Source organism: Oryctolagus cuniculus, chromosome 16 (assembly GCF_964237555.1).
Source record: "Oryctolagus cuniculus chromosome 16, mOryCun1.1, whole genome shotgun sequence".
NCBI classification, from domain to species: domain Eukaryota; kingdom Metazoa; phylum Chordata; class Mammalia; order Lagomorpha; family Leporidae; genus Oryctolagus; species Oryctolagus cuniculus.
In genome coordinates this window covers 47,350,834-47,370,585 of record NC_091447.1, presented here as the reverse complement: position 1 = coordinate 47,370,585, position 19,752 = coordinate 47,350,834, and the positions used below count along the sequence as shown (strand labels likewise).

Here is a 19,752-nt window from a genome sequence, read left to right as displayed (position 1 = left end):
CTCAGAGTAACGACTCTGATGCTTTTAAAACACACGATTCCCCTTCCCTCCCCCCACAGAGAAAGACCATTTTGGTTCATTTTCCTGGAGGCAAGGGGAGAGGGGCCGGGGAGTGCTGTCAGTGTAGTTTGGCTTCCGGTAAGCCCTGTATTGCATGTGAGGGTTTTATGCTGTATTACTGTAAAAAAAAGGACCATACCCTCTGATCACCCGGTCACTCCCCCTTGAGTCTGCATGTCTGGGGGGCTGAGATCGCCTGAGCTGTCTGCCGGGTTGGGGTTGCACTTTGTTCTCGAGACACATCGGAGGCAATGTCAAGATCACTCTGGTTGGAAGGCCAAGTCTGTATCTGGGTGGGTCATTCCCACATTCAGTTAAGAGTCGTTAACCAAGGGCAAGGCTTGGGGACTGTGAATGCTAGGCTCAGATTGAGTGATTCTCTTATGTTAGCCAGAAAGTTGTTGGTGATGACAACGAAATAATGATACGGAAAGAGGACAGCTCTTGACCTTCCCCGGGACACTCCAGAAGGCCGAGAGCTGAATGTCGGGCCCAAGAGCTGGGGGTAGCATTCTGGGCAGCTGCGTGGAGAAGCAGATGCTACTGTTGGGTGGGCAGATTCTGGAGGTGGCAGGCCCAAGCGCTGCCACCATCACTGTGTGATCTACCACCATCAAACACTTGGGTTTGGGGGCAGCAGAAAAGTGCTATTTTTGACCCAACTTGTTCTTATGGAGGATTGTAGTAGTCTACAGACAGGCTCAGATCTTGGTTCTCAGGGCTGAGTGGATGTCAGCTCACACAGGGGATGCTAACTCTGCCACATTGACCACATCTGACAAATGGAGGCTTCGCTTGGGACTTTCCCCACGTGATACAGGGCTGGGTCCATGGTTGGACCTGAAAGTTACATAATTTTAAGGGTCCTTTTAAGGAGAAATTGCAAAATTAGAAGTATAAAGTGAGGTATGGCTGTGGATGTTTATGTCAAGGAATGAAGAAATGATGCATTTTAAAAAGCTGGCAAATACAACAAACATTGCAAAATCCAGAAACATAGCATCATAAGAGATGAATTGCCTGACACTGCAGTGTAATACTTCATTTTAATCTACCTTTGGACACTGCTTACTTTCTAATCATGTCTCTTCCTGTGGAAGTCTTTTTGGAGTACATTGTCTCTACAGGGAGTGTGTGTATAATGCAGTCTCTCCAGGACCCTGGTTCTTTGAAATTTTCTTTCTTTTCCTTTTCAGCTTGAGAGCAGTTGCTGCATATTAACTGACCAGATTTTTAAAAATGCCGAGTTGACACTTGAGTTCATCCTGCCAACGAGGATGTTGATCTGGTCTTTCCTTTTTCTAGCATCTCTGCCTTCTACAAAGTGAGTGGCTCTTTTCTTCATGGCACCCTGTGGGGAAGATAATTGTAAGGGACACCTGGCATTGTTTGCCTCTTTGAAGCGTTTTCGATAGTTTAGACCGCATAGGTCAGATGCTTCATGCTTCATGCATTTACCAAGAGGTTGAGCAGAGTGTTACCTGTCAAGGCTCTTTTTTTTTTTTTTTTTTTGACAGGCAGAGTGGACAGTGAGTGAGAGAGACAGAGAGAAAGGTCTTCCTTTACCGTTGATTCACCCTCCAATGGCTGCTGCAGCCGGCGCACCGCACTGATCAGAAGGCAGGAGCCAGGTGCTTCTCCTGGTCTCCCATGGGGTGCAGGGCCCAAGCACTTGGGCCATCTTCCACTGCACTCCCAGGCCAGAGCAGAGAGCTGGACTGGAAGAGGGGCAACCAGGACAGAATCCGGCGCCCCGATCGGGACTAGAACCTGGGGTGCCAGCGCCGCAGGCAGAGGATTAGCCTAGTGAGCTAAGGCGCCGCCCCCCCCCCCTTTTTTTTTCTGTCAAGGCTCTTAATATTGATTTTGCCATACCCTCACCTGTAAATGGGTTTATTTGCTGGCTTCAGGTTGGACACACCCATACAGTATCAGCAGTTCTCTGAAGCATTGTGGAGCTTAATAAAGGTGTCATCGAAGGCTTGGAGAAGCAGAGACACTTCAGCCCCTTGTGGAATTTGGGCTCACTCTGTCCATAGCTCTGGTCCTCATGACAAATGCCAATTTGGGTTCTGCAGGTGCATAGAAGTTGCCAGTGCTCTTGCCGTCCTCACCATGTGAATCTCAGTTCTCTAGCTCTGCCTGTACTCCTTGAGGTAGTGCGTGGCTTTTTCCTAGATAAGTAAGTGCCCTGCTTGCCTCTCAAAGCATCCTGTAGGCCAACTTCTCTCTCAGGTGCTTCATCTGCAACTCTGTGAAATTCCTGCCCCCCCCCCCCCCCCAAGGGTTTCTGGCTTAGCAGGCAACCTTCTTTTTATTCTCAACACCCTCCATTGATCCAGCTAGAAAAGAGTGAAATTTATTTTTCAATGGTTCATAGGTTAGAAAATATTGTTTCAGCTTTTTGACTGATGTCTTGCAGATTGTTGGTCAAATCTGAGAACATCTCTGTCATAATGAACTCTAAGATTGATGGCATCTGCTTTGGAGGGGATAGTGACACTTTTTGCATTGGTGATCTCGGTAAACGGCTTGTTAGCAGTGTTCCCATTTGGTAGCATCCTGTGAGTCGCCTCATCTTCACTGATATCAGTATTTCATGACAAATCAAAATCTTTTTCTGGAATGTTCATATGATTACATTTTCTTCATAATTAGATTGTTAAGCACCTCAAGAGCTGATTCATTATTTTTATTTCTTCTTGATGGATTGCTGCTTTTGGTGTAGTCTGAACAAATTTTATAATATTTGATTCTCGATGTCAAAATGACTTTAATTGGTTATATGATGGTTCTTTTTTTGCTTTTGTTTTAGATGGCATTTGTTTTTTTAAAATCTAAATTTTCTTTTTATTGTTTAATAAATTTATCAGTGACTAAAGAAGGTACCCTTTGTATATCCAAGTCAGACGTCATAATATTTCACTAGTTTAATTGAAGTCTCTCCAAATTTCAGTTAAAATGATATATTCAAACTTTATCAAATATGCCGTTCCCATCCAAAAAGAAAAGTATGGTACATTTATTGAATCTATTTCTGACAGGAGAGAACTTAGAAATTTGACAGGCATCAATGATAATTGAATTCTGTACTTATTATTTTAGGCATTTGGGTGGCTGGAAAAATTTCCCATAAACTAGGTTTTTTTCAAGCCTCTTCTCTTCATTATCTGTGTCCTTTAGTGTCAGGCACCATGGGGCATTTTCCTGTGGTGACAGGACTTTAGCACCTGCTTGTTGTTTTGAATGTTTAGTGAGCTGTAGGTGGGTTCCTGGACACCAGTCCTATACCATCAAGACAGCAATAACTCAACTTCTGTGCAAAAGGGATGTGCTTCACCTTTGTCTGGATGCTCAAATTGCCCACAGCTGCTAGAAACCATTATGGTTTTTTTTTTTTTTTTTTTTTTTTTTTATTTGACAGGTAGAGTTATAGACAGTAAGAGAGAGAGAAACAGAGAGAAAGGTCTTCCTTCCATTGGTTCAATCCCCAAGTGGCCGCTATGGCCAGCGTTGCGCCCATCTGAAGCCAGGAGCCAGGTGCTTCCTCCTGGTCTCCCATGTGGGTGCAAGGACCCAAGCACTTGGGCCATCCTTCATTGCCCTCCTGGGCCACAGCAGAGAGCTGGACTGGAAGAGGAGTAACCGGGACTAGAACCCGGCACCCGTATGGGATGCTGGCGCCACAGGCAGAGGATTAACCAAGTGAGCCACGGCACCAGCCCCCCTCCCTTATGGTTTAATATCTTTCTTTTGCAAATATAATCAGTATAAGACCTTGTGAACACTTTGCTGGAGTCTCTCGCAGGGACCTGTACTTGGAAGAGGTTCTTAGTTTCTTTGTAAACCTACTTTTGGCTCTGTTTTGCTTTGTAAGATCTATTTTTCCTTCTACTGTCTTCCAAGATTTTTTCATTGTCTATAGTTTGCACCAGTTTGAGTTCTGTATGCCTAGGTACAGGTATTTTGGTATTTATCCTCTTTGGTGATTTCTAAACTTCCTGGATCTTTGGCTTAGTGTCTGTTGTAGAGTTTACCATCATTATCTCAAGTATTTCTTCTCTGTTCTCTTGCTTTTTATTGTATTTCAAATATGCATGTTATAATACTTAATAGTCTAATATTTAGGGAACCATGTCAACAGATATCAGAAAAATAGCAGCTGACATTTCAAGCTTATGATTATATAGATGTTGTTACTCCTTGCAGAGGATAATTATTTGGAAATTGTCCCATAGTTCTAAGATAATCTAATCTATTTCATTTTTTGTCTTCTCATTTTAATCTGAGAAGTTTCCACTGACATGTCTTCAAGCCTACTGATTATTTGCTCATTTGTGTCCAGTCTACTGATGAGCACATCAAAGGCATTCCTCATCTCTGTTAAAGTACTTTCCTGACTCTGTTTAAATTTTCACCTCTCTACTAAATGATTCATCAGTTCTTACTTAGCTATTTTTCCATGAACACTGAATGGTTATTCATTGTTCTTTAAAATAATTGACAATTCCACAATCAGTCCTACCTGGGTCTCATTTGAGACTTGACTTGACTCTTCACCATGTGTTTTTCTTTCTATTTATCATGATTTGTTGAAATCCCGGCATAATATATCGGATAACTCTGGCTAGGAGTTGGGCTATTTTAATAATTGCTGTGGCTTTAAGTGCCAGGGATTCCTCTGCTGTCCGTGTTTTTGTTTTTCTTGCTATCTTTTTGAAAACCTAAGAACTCTCTAAATATGGTTTATGCTTTGTAGCTCTTTCAGCTAATACCTGTTGGTTTTTAATTGGCGCCCTGTTCATATATGGTGGATAGGGATGGGGGATGAATGTGTTTGCTAATCTTATGATTAAATCTCAATCTTTGATATTTTTCCTGAACTTTCTGAATGCTATATAGTTATGAACTATTTTTGACTCTACATGTTCAAATTCATATGGAAAGTAGCATGTGGTGAATCCTGCATTTATGTTTGATTTTATTAGAATTTAAGATTGATAATGACAGACATTTTTCTAAATTCTTTATCAAGAATGCACAAATCCTAGGTACTCAAAAATTGTCATGGAAAGAATAAGTATTAGCTATGTCTGAATACCACTTAGTTCTTATTTATGTAATAGTTCTCTTGAAACTGATTCACTTTTTTTAAGATTTATTTATTTATTTGAAAGGCAGAGTTACAGAGAGGCAGAGGCACAGAAAGAGAGAGAGAGAGAGAAGAAGAAGAAGGGAGGGAGGGAGGGAGGGAGAGAGGGAGGGAGAGGGAGGGAGAGGTAGGTTGGTCTTCTGTCCACAGGTTCATTCCCCAGATGGCTGAAACATTCAAAGCCAGGAGTCATTAGCTTCCTCCTGGTCTCCTATGTGTGTGCAGAAGCCCAAGCACTTGGGCCATCTTCTGCTGCTTTCCCAAGCCATAGCAGAGAGCTGGATCGGAAGTAGAGGAGCCAGGACTCTAACCGGTGACCATATGGGATGCTGACACTGCAGGCGGTGGTGGCTTTCTGCTCTACCCCACAGTGCTGGCCCAATTTTAAAATCTTAACTACCTTCCCACTGCAAGGAGAAACAAAATATGTAATATCTAGGTTTGACATGCTAATTATGCATTTTTTACTGATGATTAATGGCATGATCTTGTAAATATTAGAATAAAAAGTTCCTGAAATCATCCTGTGTCCAACTAGGGGTTTGTGCACCTGTGATGGAAAACACTACTGTAACCTGATGAGCAACATGCAACTATAATACTGATTTTGATGAGTGTTCCTGTCCCAGGAGACCAGGAGTGAGCTCAGAGTCTCTGACACTGTATTGATCCCTCTGTTCTAAAAAGCCTCACCTTTCTTGCAACTCCCCTGTCCTCGCATATGCGTGAGAGTGTTTACTGGCACCATTCCTTAAATCTGAGAGTCATTTGGGGAAGTTTTCCTGAAAGGAACATTATCAAGGAGTTACACGTTTTCTGGCAACACTGGGCCCTCTAAGAATTTGCTTGGGAGGCTGCTGGAAGCTGAGGTTTGCAGGTGTAGCATTTTGCAAGTCATCATTCTATTGAGACAATGATACTCCAGTGATCCCCAAGTGCGGATCCCAGGGCTGGCATCAGCAGACTTGCTTGGGGATCATTTGGAGAAATGATTCCAAGCCAAGAGCCAAGCAGACCTGGTGGAGGGGTCCTGGGGACTTGCAAGTTTGCGGAGCTTCCCAGGTGATCTGACATGAAGCCATGACTCCAGGCTCTGGTCTGTGCACTGATCATTGATTTGGAGCAGAACTTCACTTACTAGTCCAACATAGGATATTTCAAGAAGTTCATAGAAAGATAGAATTAAAGGATAAGTTTATTTTCTTGCAAAAAGTTTTTGAAACCTTGGGTGGTTTTTTCATAATCTGCATTTTTCATGAGCTTTTTGAAGACTTCTCATATACTCACTGTTTCTTTCTCATTGTGGTTGCTGACTGCCATTCTTCTGAAGAAGACCTCAAAGAAAGTTAATTTTAAAATAGTTCATTTGCTTTATTTACCTGAAAGGCTGATAGAGGGAGAGAATGAGAGGGAGAACAAGAGGGAGAGGGAGAGGGAGGGGGAGGGGGAGGAGGAGAGAGAGAGGGAGAGGGAGGGAGGGAGGGAGAGAGAGAGAGAGAGAGAGGGAGAGAGAGAGATTGATTGATTTCTCATCTACTGATTCACTGCCCCAGAAGCCTGCAGCAGTGAGACTGATGGTTCAGGCCAAAGCCAGGACCGCAGAATTCAATCTGAGTCTCCTATGTAGGTGTCAAGGACCAATTACGTGAGCCGTCGCCTGCCGCTTCCCAGAGTGCACATTAGCAGAAAGCTGGAATCAGGAGCACAGCCTGAACCCAGACTCAGGCACTCCAGGATGGGGTTTGGGCATCTCAAGTGGCATCTTTATTTCTGTGCCACTTGCCTGTCCCCAAAGAAGTTAAAAACTATCATAGAAGGAGTTAAGGGTCAAAGTTGGTTGAGTTGTTTTGAACCCTAATAAATGTTATCTATGGATTGAGAAGCATAACATAAATACTAATTAATTATGAAATTGATGTTTTATCTTACTTTTACAGAAGTGGAAAAAAAAAGTAATTAAATGCCTAAATACTTTGCCTATACCATAGCAAAATAAAGCAAGTGTGGCTTCTATCTCTGCTCACGTAAACTAGGCTGTCTCCACCGTGCCTGACATCCTTCATTGTACATTTGGTATCAATCATCACAGGCATGCATAGCTGCAAGCATTTGGTTTCAGGAAAGAGGTTCAGAAAAACTAAGTGGTAAAAGGAATATGGTTGGATCAAATAAAAAGTCTGCGCTGATGAAACTGGAGGAGGAAGTGGAGCCAGACTTCCAGCCATCACATTTCATCTCAGTACATTAAATGTCTACTTACCAAGAGCCAAGCAGAGCCCAGAAAACACTAAAAGCTTGGCTGGAGAAGCCAGGCACTTACTTGGCATTGTTTTTTTCAAGCACAATGTCCCATCAAGTGGGTGTTCTCATGTATTGTTCCGCTGTCTCTGTCTAAGAGCCTGTACTTCATTTTGTACTTGGGAAATCTGTAGGAGTGAGTCAGAGGTGTTTGTTGTGTTTCCCTTTTGAATTTTATTTTTTGATCAAGATTACATATATACTTTTTTTCATGAAGTAAATGGTTTTATACTTTCTCTTCCCACGGGGCTGCTACTTTCAATTTGTTATTAGTTGAGAGACAGAGAGTGTGAGTGCTAGTTCTCCTATCCAGTGGTTAATTAAGTAAGCGCACTCAATGACCAGGCTGCACTGGGGCTTGAGCCAGGTGCGGGGAACCCAGTCTGCATCTCCCATGTGGTGGCAGGGACCCAGTTACTTGAGCTGTCACACTGCTTCCCAGGGTCTGCGCTGGCAGGAAGCTGGACACTGGAGCTGGAGGCAGGGCTCAAGCACAGGCAATCCGATATGGTGTGTAGATGTCTTAACTAAAAAGCTGCTCCTGCTTTTAATTAAAATTAGTTTCCTTATATGTAATAAATGTATAAGGAATGATAGAAATAGAAAACATGTATTATGTTTTTCCTTAAGATCATGTTTCTCAAAGTATGAGGGTATTTTGCATAGTTCATGGAAAATGCATAACTTGCAGACATTTTTTGCACCAAGATAAACTTTTAATTCTGTTTTCCACAAATGTTTTGAATGAATTTCATATAAGCCATGTATTTGAAATTGTGTGTGTGTGTGTATGTGTGTGTGTACTCAAGGAGGAGCATTTGCCATAATACAACGCTGATTGGATGCCTGCATGTGCATTTAGAGAGATGAGGTTTGGGTCCTGGCTGTGCTTCTGATTCCAACTTCCTGCTGACATGCACCTTGCAAGGCAACATGGTGGAGCTCAAGTAGTTGAGTCCCTGCAATCCACATGGAAGATCCAGATTGAATTCCAGATTCCAGCTTTGGCCTGGCTGAACCCATTACAGGCATTTGGAGAGTGAACCAGTGGATGGAAGATCTCTGTGTTTGTCTCTGTCTTTCAAGTAAATGAAAATAAATAAAAATTACAAAACAAATAGAGTGTGTACTCAGAGAAGGTACATTTACACCTGTTCCCTATATGCATTTTCTGCCTCGTCCTTTATGAATAACTATTTTCATTAATTTCTGGCTTTTCCTTTTATTGTTTCTTGTAAAGCTACATACATATAGGTGTATATATATATTCTCATGTCTCCTAATTTTTTTCATAAAAAATACAAAATGCACTTTTGCTGTGCATTTTTATCAACATATGCATCCTGGAGATTAAGCAGAACCCCTGGAAGCTACCATTTTCTCCCCAGCTCCCCCGATTCTGAGGCAGTCCCCCTGATTCAGGGCTCCAAAGAGGACCCTTTCCTTTAACAAAGATATGTTGGCCAAGGCCGGCCAGCATTTATTACCCTGCGTTTTTGAATAGGCCTCGAGCATCTCACAGATACCCCATCTGCTTGTGTGCTGGATGGTCCATATTGTCTTGATGTCAGGTGGCCAAGAAGGAAACAGTTTTGCCTCTTTCATTCTCTGAAGATAGAATGTCCAGATGCAGTGCCCAGGAACCACCATTCCTTCTCATTTTTCCTATGTGCCATGTGGTTCCCCCCCCCCCCTTTCCTTAAAGTCTGTTCAGAACCATATGGGGCCATGTCATTGTTAGGCTCTTTTGTGAGGGGACACTTGTTCTGCAAGTAAGTTCTGTTAGATAATCTGTGTCCCCTCCCCGTCGCGTTCCACCCAGTTAGCATATTCACCCTGACTAGAGCAGGGAACACCAGCTTGTGCATAGAGAGAGAGGCCAGATCTGGGGGAAGAACTTTCACGACTGGCGTTTGGGTAGGGCATAGGGAATCTGCTTTTTTCCTTATTTGCAGCAGTCATTGACAGTAAGACACATTGTAAAGAAATAAAACAGTCTTTCTGAAGATTTTCCAATCAAACTCACTCTGTAGGATTCCCACTGGTATGTTCACTTCCTGTTTTCCTGCTTGGAACACACTGAATTGGAACCTGAAACCCCTTGGAGGTTAAATACTACTTAAATGTATTTGTAGCACTGAGTAATGGCTCCAAGAAACATGTCCACTTTTTACATGATAGTCTATAGAAAGTAAATTGCATAATTAATTTTCAAGAAATGATTGGGTGTAATAAATTTTATATAAGATTTTGGACCAAAGTAGTATCAGTACACCCTTTTTTTTCAAATAGATAGCTCATGAGATCTATAGTGTTTTATTATAAATATGTTTGAGGTTAGTTATAATACCAAAATACATATTTCATTGTATATATCATGATGTGTCATGCCTAGTGGTTTTCTTTTCTGAAATCAATGAAAATGTATAAACTTTTGAACTAAAAAAAATAGCTACAAAAGTGTTCCAGTTTTGCTTAGTGAAAGACATTCTTCTATGCAATTTAGCATTGACCTTGGAGGAAGACACATTATTAGCCCTTTTAAAGGTAAGCATACTGATCTTAAGGGTTTTTTTTTTAAAGGATTTATTTTGTATTTATGTGAAAGCCAGAGTTATGGAGAAAGGAGGAGAGAAAGAGAGAAAGAGAGGGATTTTCCATCTCTTGATTCATTCCCCAAATGGCTGGAGCAGCCAGGTGGGCCGGGATCAAAGTCGGAGACAGGAGCTCCATCTGGGTCTCCCATGTGGGTGCAGGGACCCGCATACACGGGCCATCTTCTGCTGCTTTCCCTGGTGTGTTAGCAGGGAACTGGTTCTGAAGTGGAGCAGCCAGGAGTCAAACTGGCACTCATATGAGATGCCGGAGTCACAGGCAGAGGCTTAACCTGCTATGCCACAATGGAGGCCTCATGATTTTAAGTTTTAAGGGAGTGAAATTTCCTCTAAATAGAGTATGTCCTTAACATATTAAACCATAAACCATGGAAATTATTTTAGTTTTTTGGAGAATACTAATAATCAAAAATGGCTCTTCTGATATACCTGTGACTGCATTCATGAATATTGGTATTGTCATGTTAATGAGCAACTGTGGAGTATTGGACATGGTGAAAGACAGATGTGTGCACTCTAAGGGCCAATGTGGAAAAGAATGGCAAGCTCGTTAATATTTCCTGGGACCTCATTCAGGCAGGAACCTTAGTCTCCTTCAACTGAAAGTTGGAAGTGGCTGGCTAAGGCCTGACACACTGGGCTTTTAAATGGCTTTGCCCATGGTGACCCATGCCTTTGTGTCTCTGGCATCCCAGCTGCTCCACTTCCCATCCAACTCCCTGCCAATGCACCTGGAGAGGCAGCAGAAGATAGCCCAAGTGGTTGGGCCTCTGCCACCACATGGTATAGCCAGATGGAGTTTCTGGCTCCTGGCTTTGGCCTGACCTGGACGTTGCAGCCATTTGGGGAGTGAACCAGTAAATGGAAAATCACGCAGTCAAAATCAATCAATCTCTCTCTCTCTCTCTCTCTTCCCTTCTCCCTCCCACCTGCTCTCCCTCCCTAACTTGGCCTTTCAAATAAATAAATTAATCTTAAAAAAAACACACACAATGAGACTCAGTCAGACAGTGGGACAAAGACAGATTATCTTCCTCACAGCACTGAAACTGAAGGCACGTGAGATGCAGCATCAACTTAGAAACTGAAGACAGAGCAGCAGAGCTCAGACGTGGAGAGCAACAGGGAACTGCAGACTGAAAATCAGAACCGCCCTGGGTTCCAGTCACATGACTCAGTAAATCCCTCTTTCCTTTGCAAATTTGCATTAGATTTTTGTTACTCACAACAGAAAGATTCCCAGCCAACACACTCTATGTTTGAAACTACTTGGTAAGGTTGGTAAGCTCAGCTGCTCACAGAAATCCCGCCAGGCCAAGCAGAACCAGGACATTCACCACATTAGAGTCAGGAAAACCGACCTGCAGAGAGATTAGACGGCACGGCCCAGGTCAGGTGCTAGAGGTTTGAGAGCTGCAGCTCAGACCTGTGTCCTCTGAGTCCCTGGTGGAGTCTGACTCTTACTTTTCTATAATGTGTTACAGGGATTTCCAGTGTACCTGCTCCTGTTGTCTCACCAGATCCCATAGGACTCACAGGCATAGAGTTAGAGACGTACACGTTGTGAGGTTGCCATGCCATGACAGAAATGATCGCTGTCTACAAAGACTAGAAGCTTGGTCTTAAACTAAGTTGTTGGGTGTTCCTTTTTTCCTAAGATTTATTTATATATTTTAAAAAAGATTTATTTATTTTATTTGAAAGATAGAGTTACAGAGGGAGAGAGAGGCAGATAGAGAGATCCTCCATCCACTGGTTCACTCCACAGATGGCTACACTGGCCAGAGCTGGGCTGATCTGAAGCCTGGAGCCAGGGCCTCCCACATGAGTGCAGGGACTCAAGTACGTGGGCCATCTTCTACTGCTTTCCCGGGCGCATTACCAGGGAGATGAATCGGAAGTGGAGCAGAGATGCTACAGTACAGACCCCTATCTATTTTTTGAAATGCAGAGTGACAGAGAGAGGGGGAAGAGATAGAAAGTTCTGTCCACTGGTTCACTCCCAAATAGTCAAAATGAACAGATCAGTCCAGGCCAAAGCCAAGAGCCTGAAACTCTATCTGGGTGTCCCATGTGGGTGGCAAGTGCCCAACTTCCTGGGACATCTGCTGCTTTCCCAGGGGCATTAGCAGGGAGCTGGCTCAGCAGCAGAGCAAGCAGCAGGTGAATTGGCGTTCCAGTAGGGGATGCCACGTCACAGGCAGAAGCTTAGCCTGTCACGCCAAATGCTGGCCCTTAACTAAGTTTTGCAGCGTGGCACACGGCGTACCACACATCTCTTCTAGTCATAAAGTTCAAAATCTCATCCTGTGCTGTAAACTGAGATGTATAAAGTAAGGGAGACTTGGTCCCCTCTCAAAAAGACAGTGGTGGCCAAGGCTGTCTGACACCTTGGGTTTTTAAGCAGTGCTAGCCATGGTGTGCCGAGAAGGAGAACAGAGGCCACAGTGATATGTGGCAGCACTGGTCATGCGGGCACTGTTCTGTACAATGCACCTCTACACGCGGAGGGGGGTGCATGTCTGGTAAGTGGCTGGGTTTTGATAATTGCATTTCCAAGCTCTCGTTGTGAGAGCAGAGGCAAGACTGTTGTCCTGGTGTATTGTTTGCTCCAGTTTGTACTGACCTTGGCTGCTTCTGCAATGCTATGAGGTGAATTCTAACAACATCTTTGACTCCTTCCATGGCCTCCTGCCCACGGAGCAGGCCCAGGTAGTTAGTAAGGTTTGCAGATTATTTGTTCTCAAGATAACACACATTTTTAAAAATTGAAATTTATTTTATATTCACATAGTATGTAATTTAAAGGGTAAAAAAAGAGTGACTCAGGAATAGTGCAGCAGGAAACAGATGGCATTCAAAATAGGGTTATTCCAGGAGAGTTTATTTATAATAAAGCCATTTATAAAAGCATGGGGGTAAGGGAACCCCAAGGGACCACACAGTAATCAGGGGAATAGCAGAGGGAAGCCAGTGCCAGGGAACCCTGAGTGAAGGAGCCAGATGCTTTGTCTTCACTCGTCTCCCTCCCCCTGATCTTCTGGCCTTCTTTCCGTTGTCCAGTGTCTTACTTAGTCTGTTGTGGGTTGGACAATGAAATACCTAAGATGTTAAGAAAAGTGGTGTATGTAGCTCGCAGTTCTGGGGGTTCAACACCATGGTACTGGCATTGGCTGCTGGTGAGGGCCTCATGGCAGAGGGCATTGCGATGGTGGGAGTGCGAGTGGATGAGAACCCCTGGTGAGACAGGGAGTGAGATACTCGAGGGGCCAGGTGCACTCTGACAGCCACTGACTGTGGAGGGAATGCATGCATGCGCACGAGACCCAGCTCACTCCATGAGAACAACGTTAATCCCTTCGTGAGACGGGTCACAACCCAGCCTCCTCCCACCAGGCCCCACTTCTTAAGGATTTCACCACCTTTCAGTACATCACAGTGGGGTCTGTGCCTCAGCTTGAGATTTGGAGAGGACGAACCACATGTGGACTCTAGCACTGGCATACCAGAACCAGAACCAGAGCCAGAAAGCAGGGAGCCCTTTGCTGTGAGCCATGAGTGTCAGCCCGAGGAGGTACAGGACAGGGTGGCGAGTACACTGTGAGGAGCGCACAGTACCCAGCGTGACAAATGTGTGGGGACAGCCTCTTTCCTGCCCCTGCACCCAGTTCTGCTCTGTCAAAGTAGCTGTTTTCCCAAAGCCTTCCAGAGAGCTTAATCCTCTCTGCCTGGAAGTGAGCTGAGGAGCGGGGGCTGTTTCAGTAGGCTGTGGATTGGCCTAAATAAACCTTGTGCTGAGAAGGAACCCCTGAAATGTGCCAAAGGTTTGCTGAGGGTCACTCGAGAAAACACGATACGTATCCTGTCCTTGTACTCTGGGTGACGTGTGTGTCCATTTTGGCCTTAAAATTAGAAAACAAGCAAAGTTTTTGTATAACAGCCTTGTGTTTCCTGTTAGTGATCTGGCTAAGACATAAACCGTGAAAATATATTGGCTCTTTTCTGTTAGGTGATTATAACATGTTTTGTTAAGCAGATTTTGCAGTGGTCCCATGCAGAATTTCCTAAGCTGCTGTCCACAGATGGACAGTGACTTTTAGGAATGATCAAAAACTGCATTCAAAATGCTACAGATGTGTACATGTGCATTTTTCAGAGGAGTGGGGTCACGGCTTTCATTGTTTTCATAGAAGTCATAAAAGAGACAGCAACACTGTTGTAATGGAAGCTTAGTCTGGACTTTCTCCTTCCTCTCGGTACGTGTTGTTAATGTGACCTGTGGCCAGACAAAGTGGATGGTAGCAAGCATCTCATGACATGGAAATTCACATCTCAGTAACTTGCAAACTGGGATTCTCCAGTGAGGGGGATTAGTATGTGCTAAATGAAATATAAAACCGTGTGATCTTGGTAAAGAAATCCCACTATTACCAGCTAATGAGATGATTTATGTTCTTTGAGAATATTTTAGTTGAGTTTAAACAAGATAAAAAATGTTTTGCTTAAGCAATAAGAAAGAGGATTTGGGTTAATGAAAAAGTCACATACCATTTTCTTCTGCAGACAGCTGCCCAGAATTCTTTTTTATTTTATGAATCTTGTGATTTTTTTCATATTTGTAAGTAGATTTGCTGAATTAAATATGCTCTCATTTAAGACTTAATTTGATTACCTTATTTTTATCATAAAATTATACTTTTATATAGATTCTTCTAAAGTTTTGCCATAGTTTTGATTCCTACTTTTTCTACTCTGAACTCTGGCCATTAAATTATAATAATCTAATGTTTAAAATCACTGGATAAAATAAATATATTTTCTCTTTCAGAAGACATGCACAAACTACTGAAACTATTATTGTACTTTGTAGTTTTTAAAATGTTATTTATCAGTTTGTTTGAATGGCAGCGAGAGAAAGGGTGGTGTAATGACCTATCTGCTGGTTCATTCCCTAAATGTTGCAACAGCCAGGGCTGGGTCAGGTGGAATCCAGGAGCTGGGAGCCCCTTCTGGGCTTCCCACACATGTGGAAGGGACCCGGATACTTCGGCCATCAGCGGCTGCCTCCCAGGGTGAGCACTGGCAGGAAGCTGGAATCAGGAGCAGAGGTGGGGCTTGAGCCCAGTCTCTCTGAAGTGGTTTGCAGGCCTCCCCGGGAGCGTTTTCACTGCTGTGCCAAGTGCCTGCCTATGTTCCTGTGCTCTGTAGAGCATTGCTGGGCTGGATTAGATGCTCAGTGTTTTACTTCCCATCGTGTCACTTCTCTTTTGCATGGCACTTCTTGGTATGGCAAATACCTGAAACCTGTGTAGCTTAAATAAACGAGGGAATGTTCAGTTGAATTGTGTTCAGAGTGACGGAGGCAGAACTGGCCTGGCGCTTGCCTGCCTCTGGGTCCTCAGCCATGTCATTTCTGTATGTCAGCTCTTTATTTCTTGACCCTACCTGTGTCTGTACTGGCCTCATTCTCTTCTTTTTTATTTTTTTACTTATTTTTTTATTTTTTGACAGGCAGAGTGGACAGTGAGAGAGAGACAGAGAGGAAGGTCTTCCTTCTTCCGTTGGTTCACCCCCCAATGGCGCGCTGCAGCCAGCGCACCGCGCTGATCTGAAGCCAGGAGCCAGGTGCTTCCCCTGGTCTCCCATGCGGGTGCAGGGCCCAAGGACTTGGGCCATCCTCCACTGCACTCCCTGGCCACAGCAGAGAGCTGGACTGGAAGAGGAGCAACCGGGACAGAATCCAGTGCCCCGACCTGGACTAGAACCCAGTGTGCCGGCGCCACAGGTGGAGGATTAGCCTATTGAGCTGCGGCGCCGGCCCTCGTTCTCTTCTAATATGGCTTTTCCTCTTGCTGAGAGAGACACTACAGCCCTGGAAACAGTCAAGACCTACCACATTCCACATGGCAAATGATACTTTCCTTTTTTTTTTTAAGGATTTATTTATTTACTTGAAAGTTAGAATTACGCAGAGAAAGGAGAGGTCTCCCACCCACTGGTTCACTCCCCAAATCGCCGCAACGGCTGGAGCTGGGCCAGTCCAAAGCCAGGAGCCAGGAGCTTCCTCCAGGTCTCCCAAGTGGGTTCACCCAAGAACTTGGGCCATCTTCTCCTGCTGTCCCAGGGCATAGCAGAGAGCTGGATGGGAAGTGGAGCAGCTGGGACTTGAACTGGCGCCCATATGGGATGGGGCACTGCAGGCGGTGGCTTTACCTGCTACACCACAGCACTGGCCACTTCTCTTTCCTTTTTTAAGAATAAATGAAAATCCAATGTGAAAGAATCAGTTGGTCTGGCTTGGCCGGCACATCCAGTTGTTGGCCAGTCACCCTGGTGTACAGCCTGCCGCATGGTGCACAGTCAGTTTGTGGAATAGTGCAGCCATTTGTCCGAAGGAAGCAAGGGCTGAGATTGCTGGGCTGGGCTGGCCTGTAGCATCCAGCGGTACCAGAACCTGTGTCAGAAAATGCTCCTGCCACATTAGTCGCAGCAGCGATGTCCTCTGCGCTCCAACGCCTGTTTTGTTTCAACTACAAATGCAGAGACAGAGTCTGGGAAAATGTGGGTCTTTTTTGATCTCCACATGTTCTTGGTGTTTCTGTAGAAGTCTGTCAAGTCAGTGATACTTAAACATAATCTTCCTTGTTGTGAAAAGCTTTTCAGTTGCTGACTAGCTGGCAAAATCAGATGTGAATGCAAATGGAAAATAGGTTGCACATTATGTTTCACACATGTTGAAGTAACTCCTGCGTGGGGATTTTGAATGTGATAGGCCGCCACTGCTTGTCTTTCCATGTAATCCCCCTTTTTTTCTTTTGGAAATTGCTTAAAACCTTCACTAAGGAATGAGAAGAGTTTTATTGATACAAGGCCTGTTGCCCCTCCCAAAGATCAGAAATCCTTTATTCTAATTCTTTCACTGGGAAAAATATCATTCTTCTGTTGCAGCGTTCTAATTAGGGCTGGAGATAGACACTAAAAATAATAAAGATGTAAAATATTTTTCACAGTCCCAGTTTCAATTCAACATGGCAATTCTCTTAATCATCACGTTTGTTATAATTCATTATTCTTGGAATGTGTGAGCAACACGTGAACAGCACAGCCAGACCAAAGCCACGAGGAGTCCCCCCATTGCTCAGGGCCCCACCAGACTGAGCAGTACTGCATGCACTCCCCCACTTTGATCAGACTCTCTCACTTTTCCCTGATCCATTTTTTTTTCTATTCAGGTGTTGAGAAATCAGTGAAGTAAGATGAAGTGAAAAATTATGTTGCTTAATCATCTATTTTTGGAGGATTGTTTTATATAAAATGCCTGTAATTTATGTCAGCGATAAGAGAAAAGGAAGAGGCCTCCTGCAGAATCTTACCGTCCGAGGAGAAGAGTGGCTCCCACCTCACCATTTCTTTCCCTCTCTGGTGGGGGTGTGCATATCATATGTCGCTGTGATTGTATACTGTCAGAGTGTGTGTTCTGCTCTCTCCACTTAACATTGCCACCAGCACTTCCATATCTTGCACATTCAGTTATGGCTGAATAAGATCTCACTGCTGATACCCTGTAATTTGTGGAGGAATTCACATTTTTTGGGTGTTACCGATGTTATTTTCCATCTTGAGCTTTATAAACGATGCAATTATGAACACGTGTGATTGGGGCCTCTTTTTTGGGATTATTTATTCAGGAAAAATTGTAATGAATTCAAGTGGTGGATCAAGGGTAGAAAGCATTTTTATAATCTAATTTCACAGTGGATTTGAGATTTTTTGAGACTTGCAAGTATGTGGCTTTTAAAATTGAGGCTCACAAGAAGATAATTTTATTCTTCATTGGACCTGTCACACTTCATCTACCGAATTACCTCCTTTTATGCTGCTTCTCATGAGAAACACGATTGAAAGCCCAGAGCGCAGATGCGCATTTGAGAGGAAGAAAAGAGAGGAAAGGAGAGGGCGCGTGCATTTTTCACTAAGCCTGCCTCCTGTCTCATTTCCATCGGATCTGCCTGCTTCCTGATCTCCAGTAAGTCTGCCTTGGTGTCTGACCTTTGCCCCTGCTGCCAGGGCGTGTTCCTTGACTGCATCTGTGTGCCCGTTGGTGCTGCAGTCCTGGTCAGGAAGAATGACGAGTTGGTATTTCCCCACCATCTTTTTCTTTACAGTAAGTTTGGGGCGATTACCTCTGCTTTCCACACCCCTCCCCCCATTCACTTTCTCTCTCTTCATAAAACTAGATCTCTGAAGTTTTCTGTGACAGTATAATCACATATACAATCTCTTTTCGACTTCCACTTGGAAGCCTTATGCCAATATCGAGAGAATTCTTACATGTTAAACAGATTAGAAAGGCAAAGAAAATGGATTGATTCTGAATCTGCACCTCATGAGCAGTGTCCTTTGTGCCCTATGGACCTTGTGGGTATCTCAGCTGGCAGGGAAATAAACGTCCAAGAGTTGTGAACTGCTGGACTGTAAGTCTTGGACAATCAAGTAACGTCTTTTGTTTCTTTCTGTAGCCCTAGGACCAGGCTCAGTAGCTGGCAAGTAAGGTTCCTGGCATCCCCAGTTCCTGTGTAGTCTGTCCATCCCATATTGAGCTTCTGTGAACAGTGTGCTTATTTTGAGTAAGGATAAAAAATTCAAAAATTTAGTCCAGTTTGTCAAAATTTGTAGCACAATGTGTATATTTTAGAATGTGTTTGCTTGTTGTTATCAGACATGTTCATTGCCTTGTAAACCCTACAACTCCTGGATGAAAACTTAAACTGGAGCTTCTATTTATAAGCAAGTTCTAGAAAAATCGCATGAACAGAAAGAGGCATCTTTGTTGATCTCCATAATGGTCGCATATATTTTTTAGAAGATTTATTTATTTATTTGAAAGAGTTACACGGAGAGAGAAGGTGGGGAGGGGGGGAGGTGTCTTCCATTTGTTGGTTTACTCCCCAGTCGGCCGCAATAGCCAGAGCTGCGCTGATCCGAAGCCAGGAGCCAGGAGCTTCTTCCGGGTCTCCCACGTGGGTCTCCCAGGGGACCAAGGATTGGGCCATCTTCCACTGCTGTCCCAGGCCATAGCGGAGAGCTGGATTGGAAGTGGAGCAGCCAGGACTCGAATTGGTGCCCATATGGGATGCTGGCACTGTAGGCAGTGGCTTTACCCGCTGTGCCACAGCACTGGCCCCAGCCACAGCACTGGCCCCACATACGTGTTTTTTAAATACAACTGGAGAGTTTGAGATTTTCCAAAACGATGGATTTGTAAGAGACAGTAGCTATATTCAAGTTTCTGAGAGAAATTTTAAATTAGAAAACAAATAATTTCCTGTAGTAGGGCTATAAATGGCTTTTGTTTTCACATCTTTCCAAATATTGCAGCATTCAAGGACTGGAATAAATCATAGGACTGTAGTTGAAATGTTCATCATTCTCTCTCTCTCTCTGTGTGTGTGTGTGTGTCTTTTTTACAAGGGTTTGTGTTGGTTATTATCAGTTATTTATTACCTATCTGAAAAGAAAAAAAAATCACTTTTCATTTTCTCACCATCTAGTTTCTAGTGAATCTACCCCTATCACCTTACTAGTAACATACTAGTCTTCCAATTTAATGCCTTTTTCCCCTTGCCT

At 43.7% G+C, this 19,752-nt stretch overlaps 1 protein-coding gene across 22 annotated transcripts in view; it reads left to right on the top strand.

Moving 5' to 3' along the window:
• The window catches only part of ADAM22 (ADAM metallopeptidase domain 22), a 245,839-nt gene that overhangs the window by 65,411 nt on the left and 160,676 nt on the right, over positions 1–19,752 (top strand). The gene's annotated exons all lie outside the window — the stretch shown is intronic.